This window comes from Oncorhynchus gorbuscha, linkage group LG20, assembly GCF_021184085.1.
Source record: "Oncorhynchus gorbuscha isolate QuinsamMale2020 ecotype Even-year linkage group LG20, OgorEven_v1.0, whole genome shotgun sequence".
NCBI lineage: Eukaryota > Metazoa > Chordata > Actinopteri > Salmoniformes > Salmonidae > Oncorhynchus > Oncorhynchus gorbuscha.
Window position 1 is genome coordinate 38,421,649 of NC_060192.1, and position 21,808 is coordinate 38,443,456.

Consider the following 21,808-nt stretch of genomic DNA (forward strand, 5'->3'; position numbering starts at 1 on the left):
CCTGAGTTAAATATGACTTTAACATTCAATCATGCTTAGGGTCGTGTATAAAAATGCTAGGCAGGGCATTATATTGTACATTGTGTTCATTTAGCTTCCACACACTATGGTTCAAACAGTAGCTCCTTTTTTTATTTTTACCAAAAAAAAACATGTATTTTTATCCACAGACCAATTTCACTGGTTTGGTGCTAGAGATAAAGAGTATAAGGTTTAAACAAAAAGTGGTGTAATAGTCCTTTAATGACTTATTCGCTTCAAACAGCATTGGAGGATATTTTCGTAACCAGTGTGAAGTCTTACATGAAAGCTTTTCTCAATATCATCAAGTTCTGATTTGACAGCTCTTTGCATGTCACTGTTGTTTAAACTGACTCATCGTTTTTCTTTGTAATAAAAGTCAGTAACAATAGAATTAGTTGTGAATCATTTTACTTTTCTCAAAACTCAAGCTGTCTGCTACAGTATGTACTGTACACGTTGTAGAAACATCTCAAGGAGGATCAATGGAAACAGGATGCGTCTGAGTTCAATATCAAGTCTCATAGGAAACGGTCGTAATACTTAAGTAAATTAGATATTTCAGTTTTGTATTTTTTTAAAATTACATTTGCAACAATAAAAATGAATAATGTTGTTTTGCTTTGTGATTATGGAGTATTGTGTGTAGATTGATGAGGATTAAATGTGATTTTAGGCTATAACGTTACGTGTGAAAAACATCAAGCGGTCTGAAATAGTAAACCATAGGAGAACAGGAAAACAGAAGAACCAGATAGGATTCAAAATGCATTAATAAGAAAGTAACCAACCAATGCTTTGTAACTGTCAAATTTAAATTAATAACCCAGGCCTTCATTTCCTTCAACACAACTGGTTCTTATTAGAGAGGCTTCTATTTTCAGCCAGGTGTCTTTTCCTTATTTGCAAACGGCTTTTGCTCACAATAAAAAAAAATAAAGATTACCTCACTGACCAGTATGACCAGAATAAGCATTAAAATAACAAAAACATTGCAGATCAGACTTGCAAAGGTTAGGCAGGCCATCATACATCTATCATATAGCCTGTCAGGGTTTTCCTGTGGTGAAGTAGAGGAGGACCAAAACGCAGCGTGGTTATATTGACTCATGTTTAATAAACACGGATAAACATGAACACTACAAAAACAATAAACGTGGAAAACCAAAAACAGCCCTATCTGGTGCAAAACACAGAGACAGGAACAATCACCCACAAAACCCAACACAAAACAGGCTACCTAAATATGGTTCCCAATCAGAGACAATGACTAACACCTGCCTCTGATTAAGAACCATATCAGGCCAAGCATAGAAATAGACAAACCAGACACACAACATAGAATGCCCACCCAGCTCACGTCCTGACCAACACTAAAACAAGGAAAACACATACAAACGATGGACAGAACGTGACAGAACCCCCCCCCCCCCAGGTGCGGACTCCGAACGCACAACCTAAACCTATAGGGGAGGGTCTGGGTGGGCATCTCTCTGCGGTGGCGGCTCTGGCGCTGGACGTGGACCCCACTCCATAATTGTCTTAGTCCACCTCCTTAGTGTCCCTTGAGTGGCGACCCTCGCCGCTAACCTTGGCCTAGGAAACCTAACAATGGGCCCCACTGGACTGAGGTAGCTCGGGACCGAGGGGAAGCTCGGGACCGAGGGAAAGGCTCGGGACCGAGGGGATGCTCGGGACCGAGGGGAAGCTCGGGACCGAGGGGAAGCTCGGGACCGAGGGGAAGCTCGGGACCGAGGGGAAGCTCGGGACCGAGGGGAAGCTCGGGACCGAGAGGATGCTCGGGACCGAGAGGATGCTCGGGACCGAGAGGATGCTCGGGAGCGAGAGGATGCTCGGGAGCGAGAGGATGCTCGGGAGTGAGAGGAAGCTCAGGAGTGAGAGGAAGCTCGGGAGTGAGAGGATGCTCGGGAGTGAGAGGAAGCTCGGGAGTGAGAGGAAGCTCGGGAGTGAGAGGAAGCTCAGGAGTGAGAGGAAGCTCAGGCAGGTTGATGGATCTACCAGATCCTGGCTGGTGGTTCCGGCAGATCCTGACTGACTGGCAGACTGGCGGATCCTGGCTGACTAGTGGATCTGGCGGATCCTGGCACACTGGCGGATCCTGGCACACTGGCGGATCTAACTGATCCTGGCCGACTGGCGGATCCTGGCCGACTGGCGGATCCTGGCCGACTGGCGGATCCTGGCCGCACTGGCGGCGCTGGGCAGACTGGCGGCACTGGGCAGACTGGCGGCACTGGCGGCGCTAGGCAGACTGGTAGCTCAGACGGCGCTGGGCAGACAGGTAGCTCAGACGGCGCTGGGCAGACTGGAGAAAAAGGCTCTGGCAGCGCTGGACTGAGGAGCACTGGTGCCTCTGGAATGAGGGCCTCTGGCACCTCTGGCATGAGGGGCGGTAGCTCTGACAGCACCGGACAGGCGGGAGGCTCTGGCTGCGCTGGAGAGGAGGAAGGCTCCGGCAGCGCTGGACAGGCGGGACGCACTGTAGGCCTGATGCGTGGTGCTGGCACTGGTATGCCGTGCATACTATGCCAAACCAACAGCTTTCTTTCTACTCTGTCCAATACATCCTCCACACTCTCAGACTCAGCACTCTACTTCGCCGACAGCTCCAATTCCATCCATGGCTCTGCCCAGGGTCCTTTTCCGTCAAGGATCTCCCTCCAAGTCCATTTATCCAAATAGTGCAGCATCTCCCACTGCTGCTGCTGCTGCTCCTGTTGCTGCTGCCTCTGTTCCTTCTCCTGCTGCTGCTGCTGCCGTTGCCCGTAACCACACCGCTTGGTCCTTGGTTGGTGGGTGATTCTGTCAGGGTTTTCCTGTGGTGAAGTAGAGGACCAAAACGCAGTGTGGTTATATTGACTCATGTTTAATAAACACGGATAAACATGAACACTACAAAAACAATAAACGTGGAAAACCAAAAACAGCCGTATCTGGTGCAAAACACAGAGACAGGAACAATCACCCACAAAACCCAACACAAAACAGGCTACCTAAATATGGTTCCCAATCAGAGACAATGACTAACACCTGCCTCTGATTGAGAACCATATCAGGCCAAACATAGAAATAGACAAACCAGACACACAACATAGAATGCCCACCCAGCTCACGTCCTGACCAACACTAAAACAAGGAAAACACATACGAACGATGGACAGAACGTGACATAGCCTCGCTATTGTTATTTTACTGCTGCTCTTTAATTATTTGTTACTCAAATTCTTTTATATTTTTTTTACTTATCTATTTTTAAGATATTTTTCTTAAAAGTGCATTGTCGGTTAATTAAGGGTTTGTTAAAATAAGGTAAGGTTTTATTCGGTCTACTACATATTCGGCACATGTGACAAATACAATTTGATTTGATTTGATACACCCCCAATTTCAATTTCACCGTGGAGAGCAGTACTTTCTCCTCCTCCTCCTCCTCCTCCTCCTCCTCCTCCTCCTCCTCCTCCTCCTCCTCCTCCTCCTCCTCCTCCTCCTCCTCCTCCTCCTTTATATATATATAAACACTGTTCTTGGCGGTGAAAGTCTGTAGCTCAGTTGGTAGAGCATGGCTCTTGTAACGCCAGGGTAGTGGGTTCAATCCCCGGGACCACCCATACGTAGAATGTATGCACACATGACTGTAAGTTGCTTTGGATAAAAGCGTCTGCTAAATGGCATATATTATTATATTATTATTATATTACATTTTCTAAAGGTTGAAGGAAGGGGTGACGGTGGACATTTTCTGAAGACTGACATACATGTTCAAGGATCTACAGGAGTACACACCAAGTATACACATACATCTGACATCTTTCTATTTGTAAAAAAAGATCCATGGCATATGAGGAGCATTATTAAGATCACTGGTATGCCAGAGTTCATTTTCTGTTCAGAAAACAGATTGTCAATTAACATGTTCTCCTACCCTCTTCCTCCTCCTCTTCCCCCTCCTCTTCTTCATCTTCTTCCCCCTCATCCTCCTCTTCCCCCTCCTATTCCTCCTCATCTTCCTCCTCCTTCTCCTCCTCCCGCTATTTCTCTTCTTCCTCATCTTCCTCCTTCTTCTCATCCTCCCGCTCCTTCTCTTCTTCTTCCTCTTCCTCCCCCTCATCTTCCTCCTCCTTTTTCTCTCCCCCTCCTACTTCTCCTCTTCCTCCTCCTCTTCCTCTTCCTACTCGTCCTCGTCCTTCTCCTCTTTCTCCTCTTTCTCTTCCTCCTTCTCCTCTTCATCCTCCTCCTCCTCCTCCTCCTTCTCTTCCTCCTTCTCCTCTTCCTCCTCCTCCTCTTCCTCCTCTTCCTCCTCCTCCTTCTCTTCCTCCTTCTCCTCTTCCTCCTCCTCCTTCTCCTCTTCCTCCTCCTTCTCCTCTTCCTCCTCCTCCTCCTTCTCCTCTTCCTCCTCTTCCTCCTCCTTCTCCTCCTTCTCCTCTTCCTCCTCCTTCTCCTCTTCCTCCTCCTCCTCTCTTTGCAGCTGACATTGATGACCTAAAGATCTGCTATGTGTTGCGAAATGAAGAGAGGGCAACCACAGACCTCTTCCTCTTCTCTGTTGAAGACAACGGTAAGACTGTCACCCTGTTGACACACACACACACACACACACACACACACACACACACACACACACACACACACACACACACACACACACACACACACACACACACACACACACACACACACACACACACACACACACACACGCTATGCAGTCTACTCAGTACTGCATATTTTTCAGCAAAATATTAAATGCTGCATTTCTTGTTGTGTGTCTCCTGCATAGTTACCAGTTTGTTGTCATGGAATTAGAGATGTTGTCATGATTGATTGCAGATAAAGGACATGATGTGAATAGCTGAAGGTAATATTGAAACAGCAACGAGAAAAAAAAGACTAATCACTGTAGACTGTAGACGAACCCATGAGACTCTAAGACATGTAGACATGTACTGTACTGTCTGCATTGTGACGTGGAATTATAATGGAAAACCGATACAAAATGGCAGTTGAAACATTAAGAAAAATGGTCCAATTGTCACATCCCCGCTATGTATTAGCGAGACACACACACACACACACACACACACACACACACACACACACACACACACACACACACACACACACACACACACACACACACACACACACACACACACACACACACACACACACACACACACACACACACACACCTGAGCTATCCTCGGGGCTAAAGGGTTGTCACAAAGCAGTGGTTGGAAGTCCTCTGAGTCAAAGCGGCTGATAATGAGAGCCTATGGCTAACTAGAGGGGCTCTGTGTGTGTGTGTGTGTGTGTGTGTGTGTGTGTGTGTGTGTGTGTGTGTGTGTGTGTGTGTGTGTGTGTGTGTGTGTGTGTGTGTGTGTGTGTGTGTGTGTGTGTGTGTGTGTACGTGTACACTTGTGCACTTGTGCGCGTGTTTGTGTGCATCGTCAGGGGCGATTAATAATGATAGCCCAGGGTTGTAAAGTGGGGCAGTGCCCCAAGCAACAGACAAGTAATTACTGACATGACATATTATAGGGCTGTGATACAGGGGAAGACTGGGGACAGACAACTTTTATAGGGCTGTGATACAGGGGAAGACTGGGGACAGACAACTTTTATAGGGCTGTGTTACAGGGGAAGACTGGGACAGACAACTTTTATAGGGCTGTGATACAGGGGAAGACTGGGGACAGACAACTTTTATAGGGCTGTGTTACAGGGGAAGACTGGGGACAGACAACTTTTATAGGGCTGTGATACAGGGGAAGACTGGGGACAGACAACTTTTATAGGGCTGTGATACAGGGGAAGACTGGGACAGACAACTTTTATAGGGCTGTGATACAGGGGAATACTGGGGATAGGGCTGTGACAGGGGACAGACTGGGACAGACAACTTTTATAGGGCTGTGATACAGGGGAAGACTGGGGACAGACAACTTTTATAGGGCTGTGATACAGGGGAAGACTGGGGACAGACAACTTTTATAGGGCTGTGATACAGGGGAAGACTGGGACAGACAACTTTTATAGGGCTGTGATACAGGGGAAGACTGGGGACAGACAACTTTTATAGGGCTGTGATACAGGGAAGACTGGGGACAGACAACTTTTATAGGGCTGTGATACAGGGGGAAGACTGGGACAGACAACTTTTATAGGGCTGTGATACAGGGGAAGACTGGGGACAGACAACTTTTATAGGGCTGTGATACAGGGGAAGACTGATACAGGGCTGTGGGAAGACTGGGACAGACAACTTTTATAGGGCTGTGATACAGGGGAAGACTGGGGACAGACAACTTTTATAGGGCTGTGATACAGGGAAGACTGGGGACAGACAACTTTTATAGGGCTGTGATACAGGGGAAGACTGGGGACAGACAACTTTTATAGGGCTGTGATACAGGGGAAGGGGAAGACTTTTATAGGGCTGTGATACAGGGGAAGACTGGGACAGACAACTTTTATAGGGCTGTGATACAGGGAAGACTGGGAAGACTTTTATAGGGCTGGACAGACAACTTTTATAGGGCTGTGATACAGGGGAAGACTGGGGACAGACAACTTTTATAGGGCTGTGATACAGGGAAGACTGGGGACAGACAACTTTTATAGGGCTGTGATACAGGGGAAGACTGGGGAGGGCTGTGATACAGGGGAAGACTGGGGACAGACAACTTTTATAGGGCTGTGATACAGGGGAAGACTGGGGACAGACAACTTTTATAGGGCTGTGATACAGGGGAAGACTGGGGACAGACAACTTTTATAGGGCTGTGATACAGGGGAAGACTGGGGACAGACAACTTTTATAGGGGGATACAGGGGAAGACTGGGGACAGACAACTTTTATAGGGCTGTGATACAGGGGAAGACTGGGGACAGACAACTTTTATAGGGCTGTGATACAGGGGAAGACTGGGACAGACAACTTTTATAGGGCTGTGATACAGGGGAAGACTGGGGACAGACAACTTTTATAGGGCTGTGATACAGGGGAAGACTGGGACAGACAACTTTTATAGGGCTGTGATACAGGGGAAGACTGGGACAGACAACTTTTATAGGGCTGTGATACAGGGAAGACTGGGACAGACAACTTTTATAGGGCTGTGATACAGGGGAAGACTGGGGACAGACAACTTTTTAGGGCTGTGATACAGGGGAAGACTGGGGACAGACAACTTTTATAGGGCTTTTATAGGGCTGATACATGGGAAGACTGGGGACAGACAACTTTTATAGGGCTGTGATACAGGGGAAGACTGGGACAGACAACTTTTATAGGGCTGTGATACAGGGGAAGACTGGGGACAGACAACTTTTATAGGGCTGTGATACAGGGGAAGACTGGGACAGACAACTTTTATAGGGCTGTGATACAGGGAAGACTGGGGACAACTTTTATAGGGCTGTTTATAGGAAGACTGGGACAGACTGTGATACAGGGGAAGACTGGGACAGACAACTTTTATAGGGCTGTGATACAGGGGAAGACTGGGACAGACAACTTTTATAGGGCTGTGTTACAGGGGAAGACTGGGACAGACAACTTTTATAGGGCTGTGATACAGGGGAAGACTGGGGACAGACAACTTTTATAGGGCTGTGATGGGGACAGACAACTTTTATAGGGCTGTGATACAGGGGAAGACTGGGGACAGACAACTTTTATAGGGCTGTGATACAGGGGAAGACTGGGACAGACAACTTTTATAGGGCTGTGATACAGGGGAAGACTGGGACAGACAACTTTTATAGGGCTGTGTTACAGGGAAGACTGGGACAGACAACTTTTATAGGGCTGTGATACAGGGGAAGACTGGGACAGACAACTTTTTTATAGGGCTGTGATACAGGGGAAGACTGGGGACAGACAACTTTTATAGGGCTGTGATACAGGGGAAGACTGGGGACAGACAACTTTTATAGGGCTGTGATACAGGGGAAGACTGGGACAGACAACTTTTATAGGGCTGTGATACAGGGGAAGACTGGGACAGACAACTTTTATAGGGCTGTGATACAGGGGAAGACTGGGACAGACAACTTTTATAGGGCTGTGATACAGGGGAAGACTGGGGACAGACAACTTTTATAGGGCTGTGATACAGGGGAAGACTGGGGACAGACAACTTTTATAGGGCTGTGATACAGGGGAAGACTGGGACAGACAACTTTTATAGGGCTGTGATACAGGGAAGACTGGGGACAGACAACTTTTATAGGGCTGTGATACAGGGGAAGACTGGGACAGACAACTTTTATAGGGCTGTGATACAGGGGAAGACTGGGACAGACAACTTTTATAGGGCTGTGATACAGGGAAGGGAAGACTTTTATAGGGCTGTGACAGGGGAAGACTGGGACAGACAACTTTTATAGGGCTGTGATACAGGGGAAGACTGGAACAGACAACTTTTATAGGGCTGTGATACAGGGGAAGACTGGGGACAGACAACTTTTATAGGGCTGTGATACAGGGGAAGACTGGGACAGACAACTTTTATAGGGCTGTGATACAGGGGAAGACTGGGGACAGACAACTTTTATAGGGCTGTGATACAGGGGAAGACTGGGGACAGACAACTTTTATAGGACTGTGATACAGGGGAAGACTGGAACAGACAACTTTTATAGGGCTGTGATACATGGGAAGACTGGGGACAGACAACTTTTATAGGGCTGTGATACAGGGGAAGACTGGGACAGACAACTTTTATAGGGCTGTGATACAGGGGAAGACTGGGGACAGACAACTTTTATAGGGCTGTGATACAGGGGAAGACTGGGACAGACAACTTTTATAGGGCTGTGATACAGGGGAAGACTGGGACAGACAACTTTTATAGGGCTGTGTTACAGGGGAAGACTGGGACAGACAACTTTTATAGGGCTGTGTTACAGGGGAAGACTGGGACAGACAACTTTTATAGGGCTGTGATACAGGGGAAGACTGGGGACAGACAACTTTTATAGGGCTGTGATACAGGGGAAGACTGGGGACAGACAACTTTTATAGGGCTGTGATACAGGGGAAGACTGGGGACAGACAACTTTTATAGGGCTGTGTTACAGGGGAAGACTGGGACAGACAACTTTTATAGGGTTGTGATACAGGGGAAGACTGGGGACAGACAACTTTTATAGGGCTGTGTTACAGGGGAAGACTGGGACAGACAACTTTTATAGGGCTGTGATACAGGGGAAGACTGGGACAGACAACTTTTATAGGGCTGTGATACAGGGGAAGACTGGGGACAGACAACTTTTATAGGGCTGTGATACAGGGGAAGACTGGGACAGACAACTTTTATAGGGCTGTGATACAGGGGAAGACTGGGACAGACAACTTTTATAGGGCTGTGTTACAGGGGAAGACTGGGACAGACAACTTTTATAGGGCTGTGTTACAGGGGAAGACTGGGACAGACAACTTTTATAGGGCTGTGATACAGGGGAAGACTGGGGACAGACAACTTTTATAGGGCTGTGATACAGGGGAAGACTGGGGACAGACAACTTTTATAGGGCTGTGATACAGGGGAAGACTGGGGACAGACAACTTTTATAGGGCTGTGTTACAGGGGAAGACTGGGACAGACAACTTTTATAGGGCTGTGATACAGGGGAAGACTGGGGACAGACAACTTTTATAGGGCTGTGTTACAGGGGAAGACTGGGACAGACAACTTTTATAGGGCTGTGATACAGGGGAAGACTGGGACAGACAACTTTTATAGGGCTGTGATACAGGGGAAGACTGGGGACAGACAACTTTTATAGGGCTGTGATACAGGGGAAGACTGGGGACAGACAACTTTTATAGGGCTGTGATACAGGGGAAGACTGGGACAGACAACTTTTATAGGGCTGTGATACAGGGGAAGACTGGGACAGACAACTTTTATAGGGCTGTGATACAGGGGAAGACTGGGGACAGACAACTTTTATAGGGCTGTGATACAGGGGAAGACTGGAACAGACAACTTTTATAGGGCTGTGATACAGGGGAAGACTGGGGACAGACAACTTTTATAGGGCTGTGATACAGGGGAAGACTGGGGACAGACAACTTTTATAGGGCTGTGATACAGGGGAAGACTGGGACAGACAACTTTTATAGGGCTGTGATACAGGGGAAGACTGGGGACAGACAACTTTTATAGGGCTGTGATACAGGGGAAGACTGGAACAGACAACTTTTATAGGGCTGTGATACAGGGGAAGACTGGGGACAGACAACTTTTATAGGGCTGTGATACAGGGGAAGACTGGAACAGACAACTTTTATAGGGCTGTGATACAGGGGAAGACTGGGACAGACAACTTTTATAGGGCTGTGATACAGGGGAAGACTGGAACAGACAACTTTTATAGGGCTGTGATACAGGGGAAGACTGGAACAGACAACTTTTATAGGGCTGTGATACAGGGGAAGACTGGAACAGACAACTTTTATAGGGCTGTGATACAGGGGAAGACTGGGACAGACAACTTTTATAGGGTTGTGATACAGGGGAAGACTGGGACAGACAACTTTTATAGGGCTGTGATACAGGGGAAGACTGGGACAGACAACTTTTATAGGGCTGTGATACAGGGGAAGACTGGGTGGTAGGGCAGTGTGTCTATGTGACGTATGTGAATTCCTAACCACAAATGGCATGTTAAATGGTCCCTAACCCTATCACCTCACCCATCAACCCTTAACTTTGCCCTAGGCTAAGAACCAATACTTTAGAATGACCTATAACCCTGAGAACCAATAGCTAAGAATGACCTATAACCCTGAGAACCGATAGTTGAGAATAACCTATAACCCTGAGAACCAATTGTTAAGAATGACCTATAACCCTGAGAACCAATAGTTGTGAATGACCTATAACCCTGAGAACTAATAGTTGAGAATGACCTATAACCCTGAGAACCAATAGCTAAGAATAACCTATAACCCTGAGAACCAATTTTTAAGAATGAACTATAACCCTGAGAACCAATAGTTAAGCATGACCTACAGTATAACCCTAGATAAATAGTGAAATGGCAATTTCCTAAAGTACTTGTTCGTTCATTTCTGCAACAGATGCTGATCTAATGATATCTAATATCTAGTTTGTCCATGTAGAGATTACCATATCAATGGCCATATATTGACCCATACCTCAATAACCCCATCCAGCCCTCGAACCCAGCCCCTTAGCCCCCGATTTAACTGTTAATACAGCCAGAGACCACCGCTGCACCGCCTTACAGACCCCACCAAGCCCTTTAACCCAGACCCCTAACCCTCTGTCCCTAGCCAGCAAACAATAATGAGTCATTGACACAACGTCTCAAGAACGTTCAGGGTACGTTCAGGGGACCACGACACAACATTCCAAGAACATTCTAAAAACGTCTTCGAGGATGACCCCGGGACAAACCAGAAACCCCAGAGAACGTTCCCTTGGGACCATCATGCGACGTCCTAAGGGAACGTCCTAAAAAAGTCCTGAGAATGTCCTAAAAAAGTCCTGAGAACGTCCTAAAAAAGGTCTCCTGACATGGTCCTTAGTGACATCCTGGTAACTTATAGGGTACTACACAAAGGTCCCCCAGAGAACGTTACCTTGAACGTCATTGGAATAACCCTTAAGGGACCCAATGGGAATGTCGCTGAATGCCCTCAGGATGTCCCCAGTTTGCTGGGTAAACCCCAAAACCATATATATAACCCTCAATACAGCTCAGGTCCCAGCCACCACCATAAAAATCTACTACCCCATTAAAACACCCAGCTACCGCCATACACCTCCACTACCCCTTCCACTACCCCATTAAAGACCCAGCCACTCCCATACAACTCTACTACCCCATTAAAGACCCAGCCACTCCCATACAACTCTACTACCCCATTAAAGACCCAGCCACTCCCATACAACTCTACTACCCCATTAAAGACCCAGCCACTCCCATACAACTCTACTACCCCATTAAAGACCCAGCCACTCCCATACAACTCTACTACCCCATTAAAGACCCAGCCACTCCCATACAACTCTACTACCCCATTAAAGACCCAGCCACTCCCATACAACTCTACTACCCCATTAAAGACCCAGCCACCCCCATACAACTCTACTACCCCATTAAAGACCCAGCCACTCCCATACAACTCTACTACCCCATTAAAGACCCAGCCACCCCCATACAACTCTACTACCCCATTAAAGACCCAGCCACTCCCATACAACTCCACTACCCCATTAAAAACCCCAGTCACCCCCATACAACTCCACTACCCCATTAAAAACCCCAGTCACCCCCATACAACTCTACTACCCAATTAAAAACCCCAGTCACCCCCATACAACTCCACTCCCCTCCCACTACCCCATTAAAAACCCCAGCCACTCCCATACAACTCCACTACCCCTTCCACTACCCAATTAAAAACCCCAGCCACCCCCATACAACTCCACTACCCCTTACACTACCCCATTAAAACCCCCAGTCACCCCCATACAAATCTACTACACCATTAAAAACCCCAGCCACCCCCATACAACTCCACTACCCCTTACACTACCCCATTAAAACCCCCAGTCACCCCCATACAACTCTACTCCCCCTCCCACTACCCCATTAAAAACCCCAGCCACTCCCATACAACTCCACTACCCCTTCCACTACCCAATTAAAAACCCCAGCCACCCCCATACAACTCCACTACCCCTTACACTACCCCATTAAAACCCCAAGTCACCCCCATACAAATCTACTACACCATTAAAAACCCCAGCCACCCCCATACAACTCCACTACCCCTTACACTACCCCATTAAAAACCCCAGTCAACCCCATACAAACCTACTACCCCATTACAGACCCAGCCACCCCCACACAACTCCACTACCCCATTAAAACCCCCAGTCACCCCCACACAACTCTACTACCCCATTAAAACACCCAGTCACCCCCATACAACTCTACTACCCCATTAAAACCCCTAGGCACCACCATACAACTCTACTACCCCATTAAAACCCCCAGTCAACTCCACTACCCCTTCCACTACCCCATTAACACCCCCAGCCACTCCCATACAACTCCACTGCCCCATTAAAACACCCCAGCCACCCCCATACAACTCTACTACCCCATTAAAACCCCCAGTCAACCCCAAACAACTCTACTACCCCATTAAAACACCCAGTCACCCCCATACAACTCTACTACCCCATTAAAGACCCAGCCACTCCCATACAACTCTACTACCCCATTAAAGACCCAGCCACCCCCATACAACTCTACTACCCCATTAAAGACCCAGCCACTCCCATACAACTCTACTACCCCATTAAAGACCCAGCCACCCCCATACAACTCTACTACCCCATTAAAGACCCAGCCACTCCCATACAACTCCACTACCCCATTAAAAACCCCAGTCACCCCCATACAACTCCACTACCCCATTAAAAACCCCAGTCACCCCCATACAACTCTACTACCCAATTAAAAACCCCAGTCACCCCCATACAACTCTACCCCCCTCCCACTACCCCATTAAAAACCCCAGCCACTCCCATACAACTCCACTACCCCTTCCACTACCCAATTAAAAACCCCAGCCACCCCCATACAACTCCACTACCCCTTACACTACCCCATTAAAACCCCTAGTCACCCCCATACAAATCTACTACACCATTAAAAACCCCAGCCACCCCCATACAACTCCACTACCCCTTACACTACCCCATTAAAACCCCCAGTCACCCCCATACAAATCTACTACACCATTAAAACCCCAGTCACCCCCATACAAACCTACTACCCCATTAAAAACCCCAGTCACCCCCACACAACTCCACTACCACTTCCACTACCCAATTAAAAGCCCCAGTCACCCCCATACAACTCTACTACCCCAATAAAAAAACAGCCACCCCCATATAACTCCAATACCCCTTCCACTATCCCATTAAAACACCCAGCTACCGCCATACACCTCCACTACCCCTTCCACTACCCCATTAAAGACCCAGCCACTCCCATACAACTCTACTACCCCATTAAAGACCCAGCCACTCCCATACAACTCTACTACCCCATTAAAGACCCAGCCACTCCCATACAACTCTACTACCCCATTAAAGACCCAGCCACTCCCATACAACTCTACTACCCCATTAAAGACCCAGCCACTCCCATACAACTCTACTACCCCATTAAAGACCCAGCCACTCCCATACAACTCTACTACCCCATTAAAGACCCAGCCACTCCCATACAACTCTACTACCCCATTAAAGACCCAGCCACCCCCATACAACTCTACTACCCCATTAAAGACCCAGCCACTCCCATACAACTCTACTACCCCATTAAAGACCCAGCCACCCCCATACAACTCTACTACCCCATTAAAGACCCAGCCACTCCCATACAACTCCACTACCCCATTAAAAACCCCAGTCACCCCCATACAACTCCACTACCCCATTAAAAACCCCAGTCACCCCCATACAACTCTACTACCCAATTAAAAACCCCAGTCACCCCCATACAACTCCACTCCCCCTCCCACTACCCCATTAAAAACCCCAGCCACTCCCATACAACTCCACTACCCCTTCCACTACCCAATTAAAAACCCCAGCCACCCCCATACAACTCCACTACCCCTTACACTACCCCATTAAAACCCCCAGTCACCCCCATACAAATCTACTACACCATTAAAAAACCCAGCCACCCCATACAACTCCACTACCCCTTACACTACCCCATTAAAACCCCCAGTCACCCCCATACAACTCTACTACTCCCCTCCCACTACCCCATTAAAAACCCCAGCCACTCCCATACAACTCCACTACCCCTTCCACTACCCAATTAAAAACCCCAGCCACCCCCATACAAGTCCACTACCCCTTACACTACCCCATTAAAACCCCCAGTCACCCCCATACAAATCTACTACACCATTAAAAACCCAGCCACCCCCATACAACTCCACTACCCCTTACACTACCCCATTAAAACCCCCAGTCACCCCCATACAACTCTACTCCCCTCCCACTACCCCATTAAAAACCCCAGCCACTCCCATACAACTCCACTACCCCTTCCACTACCCAATTAAAAACCCCAGCCACCCCCATACAACTCCACTACCCCTTACACTACCCCATTAAAACCCCAAGTCACCCCCATACAAATCTACTACACCATTAAAAACCCCAGCCACCCCCATACAACTCCACTACCCCTTACACTACCCCATTAAAACCCCCAGTCACCCCCATACAAACCTACTACCCCATTAAAACCCCCAGTCACCCCCACACAACTCTACTACCCCATTAAAACACCCAGTCACCCCCATACAACTCTACTACCCCATTAAAACCCCTAGGCACCACCATACAACTCTACTACCCCATTAAAACCCCCAGTCAACTCCACTACCCCTTCCACTACCCCATTAACACCCCCAGCCACTCCCATACAACTCCACTGCCCCATTAAAACACCCCAGTCACACCCAAATAACTCCACTACCCCATTAAAGACCCAGCCACCCCCATACAACTCTACTACCCCATTAAAACCCCCAGTCAACCCCAAACAACTCTACTACCCCATTAAAACACCCAGTCACCCCCATACAACTCTACTACCCCATTAAAGACCCAGCCACTCCCATACAACTCTACTACCCCATTAAAGACCCAGCCACCCCCATACAACTCTACTACCCCATTAAAGACCCAGCCACTCCCATACAACTATACTACCCCATTAAAGACCCAGCCACCCCCATACAACTCTACTACCCCATTAAAGACCCAGCCACTCCTATACAACTCCACTACCCCATTAAAAACCCCAGTCACCCCCATACAACTCCACTACCCCATTAAAAACCCCAGTCACCCCCATACAACTCTACTACCCAATTAAAAACCCCAGTCACCCCCATACAACTCTACTCCCCTCCCACTACCCCATTAAAAACCCCAGCCACTCCCATACAACTCCACTACCCCTTCCACTACCCAATTAAAAACCCCAGCCACCCCCATACAACTCCACTACCCCTTACACTACCCCATTAAAACCCCTAGTCACCCCCATACAAATCTACTACACCATTAAAAACCCCAGCCACCCCCATACAACTCCACTACCCCTTACACTACCCCATTAAAACCCCCAGTCACCCCCATACAAATCTACTACACCATTAAAACCCCCAGTCACCCCCATACAAACCTACTACCCCATTAAAAACCCCAGTCACCCCCACACAACTCCACTACCACTTCCACTACCCAATTAAAAGCCCCAATCACCCCCATACAACTCTACTACCCCAATAAAAAAACAGCCACCCCCATATAACTCCAATACCCCTTCCACTATCCCATTAAAACACCCAGCTACCGCCATACACCTCCACTACCCCTTCCACTACCCCATTAAAGACCCAGCCACTCCCATACAACTCTACTACCCCATTAAAGACCCAGCCACTCCCATACAACTCTACTACCCCATTAAAGACCCAGCCACTCCCATACAACTCTACTACCCCATTAAAGACCCAGCCACTCCCATACAACTCTACTACCCCATTAAAGACCCAGCCACTCCCATACAACTCTACTACCCCATTAAAGACCCAGCCACTCCCATACAACTCTACTACCCCATTAAAGACCCAGCCACCCCCATACAACTCTACTACCCCATTAAAGACCCAGCCACTCCCATACAACTCTACTACCCCATTAAAGACCCAGCCACCCCCATACAACTCTACTACCCCATTAAAGACCCAGCCACTCCCATACAACTCCACTACCCCATTAAAAACCCCAGTCACCCCCATACAACCTCACTACCCCATTAAAAACCCCAGTCACCCCCATACAACTCTACTACCCAATTAAAAACCCCAGTCACCCCCATACAACTCCACTCCCCTCCCACTACCCCATTAAAAACCCCAGCCACTCCCATACAACTCCACTACCCCTTCCACTACCCAATTAAAAACCCCAGCCACCCCCATACAACTCCACTACCCCTTACACTACCCCATTAAAACCCCCAGTCACCCCCATACAAATCTACTACACCATTAAAAACCCCAGCCACCCCCATACAACTCCACTACCCCTTACACTACCCCATTAAAACCCCCAGTCACCCCCATACAACTCTACTCCCCCTCCCACTACCCCATTAAAAACCCCAGCCACTCCCATACAACTCCACTACCCCTTCCACTACCCAATTAAAAACCACAGCCACCCCCATACAACTCCACTACCCTTACACTACCCCATTAAAACCCCAAGTCACCCCCATACAAATCTACTACACCATTAAAACCCCAGCCACCCCCATACAACTCCACTACCCCTTACACTACCCCATTAAAACCCCCAGTCACCCCCATACAAACCTACTACCCCATTAAAACCCCCAGTCACCCCCACACAACTCCACTACCCCTTCCACTACCCCATTAAAACCCCTAGTCAACCCCAAACAAATCTACTACCCCAATAAAAAAACAGCCACCCCCATATAACTCCAATACCCCTTCCACTACCCCATTACAGACCCAGCCACCCCCACACTACTCCACTACCCCATTAAAACCCCTAGGCACCACCATACAACTCTACTACCCCATTAAAACCCCCAGTCAACTCCACTACCCCTTCCACTACCCCATTAACACCCCCAGCCACTCCCATACAACTCCACTGCCCCATTAAAACACCCCAGTCACACCCAAATAACTCCACTACCCCATTAAAGACCCAGCCACCCCCATACAACTCTACTACCCCATTAAAACCCCAGTCAACCCCAAACAACTCTACTACCCCATTAAAACACCCAGTCACCCCCATACAACTCTACTACCCCATTAAAGACCCAGCCACTCCCATACAACTCTACTACCCCATTAAAGACCCAGCCACCCCCATACAACTCTACTACCCCATTAAAGACCCAGCCACTCCCATACAACTCTACTACCCCATTAAAGACCCAGCCACCCCCATACAACTCTACTACCCCATTAAAGACCCAGCCACTCCCATACAACTCCACTACCCCTTCCACTACCCAATTAAAAACCCCAGCCACCCCCATACAACTCCATTACCCCTTACACTACCCCATTAAAACCCCAAGTCACCCCCATACAAATCTACTACACCATTAAAAACCCCAGCCACCCCCATACAACTCCACTACCCCTTACACTACCCCATTAAAACCCCCAGTCACCCCCATACAAACCTACTACCCCATTAAAACCCCCAGTCACCCCCACACAACTCTACTACCCCATTAAAACACCCAGTCACCCCCATACAACTCTACTACCCCATTAAAACCCCTAGGCACCACCATACAACTCTACTACCCCATTAAAACCCCCAGTCAACTCCACTACCCCTTCCACTACCCCATTAACACCCCCAGCCACTCCCATACAACTCCACTGCCCCATTAAAACACCCCAGTCACACCCAAATAACTCCACTACCCCATTAAAGACCCAGCCACCCCCATACAACTCTACTACCCCATTAAAACCCCCAGTCAACCCCAAACAACTCTACTACCCCATTAAAACACCCAGTCACCCCCATACAACTCTACTACCCCATTAAAGACCCAGCCACTCCCATACAACTCTACTACCCCATTAAAGACCCAGCCACCCCCATACAACTCTACTACCCCATTAAAGACCCAGCCACTCCCATACAACTATACTACCCCATTAAAGACCCCAGTCACCCCCATACAACTCCACTACCCCATTAAAAACCCCAGTCACCCCCATACAACTCTACTACCCAATTAAAAACCCCAGTCACCCCCATACAACTCTACTCCCCCTCCCACTACCCCATTAAAAACCCCAGCCACTCCCATACAACTCCACTACCCCTTCCACTACCCAATTAAAAACCCCAGCCACCCCCATACAACTCCACTACCCCTTACACTACCCCATTAAAACCCCTAGTCACCCCCATACAAATCTACTACACCATTAAAAACCCCAGCCACCCCCATACAACTCCACTACCCCTTACACTACCCCATTAAAACCCCCAGTCACCCCCATACAAATCTACTACACCATTAAAACCCCCAGTCACCCCCATACAAACCTACTACCCCATTAAAAACCCCAGTCACCCCCACACAACTCCACTACCACTTCCACTACCCAATTAAAAGCCCCAATCACCCCCATACAACTCTACTACCCCAATAAAAAACAGCCACCCCCATATAACTCCAATACCCTTCCACTATCCCATTAAAACACCCAGCTACCGCCATACACCTCCACTACCCCTTCCACTACCCCATTAAAGACCCAGCCACTCCCATACAACTCTACTACCCCATTAAAGACCCAGCCACTCCCATACAACTCTACTACCCCATTAAAGACCCAGCCACTCCCATACAACTCTACTACCCCATTAAAGACCCAGCCACTCCCATACAACTCTACTACCCCATTAAAGACCCAGCCACTCCCATACAACTCTACTACCCCATTAAAGACCCAGCCACTCCCATACAACTCTACTACCCCATTAAAGACCCAGCCACTCCCATACAACTCTACTACCCCATTAAAGACCCAGCCACCCCCATACAACTCTACTACCCCATTAAAGACCCAGCCACTCCCATACAACTCTACTACCCCATTAAAGACCCAGCCACCCCCATACAACTCTACTACCCCATTAAAGACCCAGCCACTCCCATACAACTCCACTACCCCATTAAAAACCCCAGTCACCCCCATACAACCTCACTACCCCATTAAAAACCCCAGTCACCCCCATACAACTCTACTACCCAATTAAAAACCCCAGTCACCCCCATACAACTCCACTCCCCTCCCACTACCCCATTAAAAACCCCAGCCACTCCCATACAACTCCACTACCCCTTCCACTACCCAATTAAAAACCCCAGCCACCCCCATACAACTCCACTACCCCTTACACTACCCCATTAAAACCCCCAGTCACCCCCATACAAATCTACTACACCATTAAAAACCCCAGCCACCCCCATACAACTCCACTACCCCTTACACTACCCCATTAAAACCCCCAGTCACCCCCATACAACTCTACTCCCCTCCCACTACCCCATTAAAAACCCCAGCCACTCCCATACAACTCCACTACCCCTTCCACTACCCAATTAAAAACCACAGCCACCCCCATACAACTCCACTACCCCTTACACTACCCCATTAAAACCCCAAGTCACCCCATACAAATCTACTACACCATTAAAAACCCCAGCCACCCCCATACAACTCCACTACCCCTTACACTACCCCATTAAAACCCCCAGTCACCCCCATACAAACCTACTACCCCATTAAAACCCCCAGTCACCCCCACACAACTCCACTACCCCTTCCACTACCCCATTAAAACCCCTAGTCAACCCCAAACAAATCTACTACCCCAATAAAAAAACAGCCACCCCCATATAACTCCAATACCCCTTCCACTACCCCATTACAGACCCAGCCACCCCCACACAACTCCACTACCCCATTAAAACCCCTAGGCACCACCATACAACTCTACTACCCCATTAAAACCCCCAGTCAACTCCACTACCCCTTCCACTACCCCATTAACACCCCCAGCCACTCCCATACAACTCCACTGCCCCATTAAAACACCCCAGTCACACCCAAATAACTCCACTACCCCATTAAAGACCCAGCCACCCCCATACAACTCTACTACCCCATTAAAACCCCCAGTCAACCCCAAACAACTCTACTACCCCATTAAAACACCCAGTCACCCCCATACAACTCTACTACCCCATTAAAGACCCAGCCACTCCCATACAACTCTACTACCCCATTAAAGACCCAGCCACCCCCATACAACTCTACTACCCCATTAAAGACCCAGCCACTCCCATACAACTCTACTACCCCATTAAAGACCCAGCCACCCCCATACAACTCTACTACCCCATTAAAGACCCAGCCACTCCCATACAACTCCACTACCCCATTAAAAACCCCAGTCACCCCCATACAACTCCACTACCCCATTAAAAACCCCAGTCACCCCCATACAACTCTACTACCCAATTAAAAACCCCAGTCACCCCCATACAACTCTACTCCCCCTCCCACTACCCCATTAAAAACCCCAGCCACTCCCATACAACTCCACTACCCCTTCCACTACCCAATTAAAAACCCCAGCCACCCCCATACAACTCCACTACCCCTTACACTCCCCCATTAAAACCCCTAGTCACCCCCATACAAATCTACTACACCATTAAAAACCCCAGCCACCCCCATACAACTCCACTACCCCTTACACTACCCCATTAAAACCCCCAGTCACCCCCATACAAATCTACTACACCATTAAAACCCCCAGTCACCCCCATACAAACCTACTACCCCATTAAAAACCCCAGTCACCCCCACACAACTCCACTACCACTTCCACTACCCAATTAAAAGCCCCAGTCACCCCCATACAACTCTACTACCCCAATAAAAAAACAGCCACCCCCATATAACTCCAATACCCCTTCCACTATCCCATTACAGACCCAGCCACTCCCATACAACTCTACTACCCCATTAAAAACCCCAGTCACCCCCACACAACTCCACTACCACTTCCACTACCCAATTAAAAGC

At 48.3% G+C, this 21,808-nt stretch overlaps 1 pseudogene; it reads left to right on the forward strand.

Annotated features, from left to right (window-relative positions):
* LOC124007475 overlaps positions 1 to 21,808 on the forward strand; it is a 240,094-nt pseudogene that overhangs the window by 24,424 nt on the left and 193,862 nt on the right.